This window comes from Stegostoma tigrinum, chromosome 31 (assembly GCF_030684315.1).
Source record: "Stegostoma tigrinum isolate sSteTig4 chromosome 31, sSteTig4.hap1, whole genome shotgun sequence".
NCBI lineage: Eukaryota > Metazoa > Chordata > Chondrichthyes > Orectolobiformes > Stegostomatidae > Stegostoma > Stegostoma tigrinum.
In genome coordinates, this window is record NC_081384.1 from 17170503 (window position 1) to 17173211 (window position 2709).

Below are 2709 nucleotides of genomic sequence, written 5' to 3' on the forward strand. Positions count from 1 at the left end.
CGAGTGGAATGTTGACTCTAAAACTTATTGTATAGTGTAGTGATTTTGTTCAAATTTGGTGGTAGGGTGCAACACCCCGTTGAATTTTATGACATTATTTGTTTTTAACAACCATGTGATGTAAATGGTGTTAGTGAGCTTCGCCAGTGGAACTATGTTTTTTAAACAAAGCTTTTATTGGCTTAATGTTGCTATACATACTTTGCCTGAAGCGTTGCTGTTTTCTATTTTGATTTTTCTTTTGAAAAGATCTTCTGAAATAAAAACATTTACATTCTATTTTGCAAGAACTGACTTTGTTCATATTCTCTGTTCTACTTTGAGCAGTGTTTTCTATACAACTAGCCAAAACTTGAAAGAGAAAGTGCAAAGATTAAAACAAAACAATGACGTTCACAGTACATGAATCTTGTCCTTGCAGCATCTATCATAGATTACAGTTTTTAAATTTCTGGAATCACTTTGTATTTGTGTTATAGGTAGAATGTCCATGAGATGTTCAGTTTTATTGTATAAAATTATGTGCTGTTTGCACAAGTTTAGTGCAAGTGAAGTACCTCTGATTAGATGAAAATTAGAAATCATTCCCTTTTTGTGTATATCTGCGTACATTTTCATTTACAAACTACAAAATGCATTAATTCATAAATTATTCAGCTGAAGTATTTTCACCTATCATGTAGTTTGCTTTAAATTAATATTGTAGCACATACCTCTCAACTATGGATAGTGTTAACAGCAGATGAGTCAATATTGACTAGAACTCATTTAGCCACCACTGTCAAATGTGGCTTATACTTATGATCAGTGCCAGTTGATTACTATCTTGGAAAGAGACAAAATATAAAAGACATAATTAAAGAGTAAATTGAGCAAAATGTGGTATTGATCAAAGCGGATGTGAACAATTGGTGATAAATTAGAAAGCCATAATGGTCAATCAAGTTAAATTTGGAAGAGAAGAAATCTGTGATTGAAAGTTAAAGGGAAAAATTGAGAATGAAGGGGTAAGTATCTCAACAATTTTGTAGGAGAAACAAGCTGTTGACAATCAACCATTACCAAAACCAATTTATCCGGAAAACAGAATCAGAAATTTCTGGAGAAGCTCAGCAAGTCTGGTGGCATCTGTGGAGTGAGAAACCAAGTCAACAGTTTAAATTCCTGGCCAACTTATTACTGAATTCTAGTGGACCCTAAACTCATGCATCAGTCTTGTGACAACAGTGGATATGGAAACTTTAAATTGTCCTTTTAGAAATTATTCACGTGGTGCTTGATTCTATTCTCCACACAGTAATATACCTCTTTTTGCCACATAAAATATTCTTGCTAGTTACCAAAATTGATGTGACTAGCAACAAATAGGGTATTTTAAGTCGCATCAATTAATTAAGTGAAGGACTCCTTTTAAAAACAAAACAGCCAAATGTGGTGAATCCCCATTATGGTACCCTTCTATAGTACTTATAATCCGATAATACCTCTTTCAAAGACTGACTTTTCAATCTCATGCTGCAGTGAGTTGTGGGATATCATTTTACTAGAGGACATCACAATGGAGCCCAATCACTTCATGTCCATGCTCATGCAGCACCAGCACAAAATAATGAATAGTCATCAAGCATGTTTGCTCCCCATTCCTCCTTCCTCATCTAGGGGTGCTTCAGCCATCTGCAGTCTTTGAAATCTGCTGACTAAAGGTACACCTGACATTGTCCAGCTAGATAGTTTTCATAAGAGTTATATTTTGTTTGCTGTCAGTCTTTCATTTATCACTATTATCTTGCCTGTACTATTTTTAAAGCTTAAGCTTTCTGGGGCTCTTGTGATGCAGTGGTAATTTCCCTACCTCTGTGTCAAATGGTCCATGTTCAAGATCCACCTGTTCAAGAGGTGAAGCACGCCGTGTTTGAATGGGTTGATTAAAAATATCGATATTGAATTTTCACAGAGCAGCTGATTCCAACCTGGTATCCGTTACTGCATGTGGTCTCGTTTTGTGATGTCACAGGTCACAGAGGATCAGGTAATGGATTATTGCATTACACATTAAGTCCATTGGCAAATGCAGCAACTGTATGATGTAATAATAGCAGTGTCCACAGCAACTACTTCAGGAAAGTTTTAATCGATGCCTATGATGGAGTTTTGTGACGTCTGTCTTTCATCAATCACCTATTATACAGAAAGATCAGATAAGCAGAGCCACCATGGCTGGTACAAATCACGTTCCCTCAAATTTGAAATCTACCAAAATGGGAAGCGGTCAGTAAATTTTAGAAAAAGTTATGAGCCTCCAAATATCAAGTGATGTATGTTATATGTTTCCAGCAGCCTGATGAATAATGGCTATTGTATCTAGGACCATTGCATTAACAAAGCTATGTCCCTGTAGGTTTTATTGACATTGCATGTACCTGATTAGTGCCATTTCCTACACTGCCCTCCTGGCACCATATTTTCCTATCTATCTGGCACCCCACCTTTCAGCATACTTAGCATCACAATTTCCTATTGTACTTACGTTACTGCACTTGTCTCAAAGTGGCTGTCAAGGTTCTTAAGCTTTAGAATATGGCAGCTGCTGGGGAAAGGGGTGTGCTTTACCACCACTTAACAATCTGCTATGAATGAACTATTGGAAGGACAATTCCATTTCTGTGGGATCTCTGAGTGAAGTTCCCCAATCTTGTAGAAAGGAAGGGC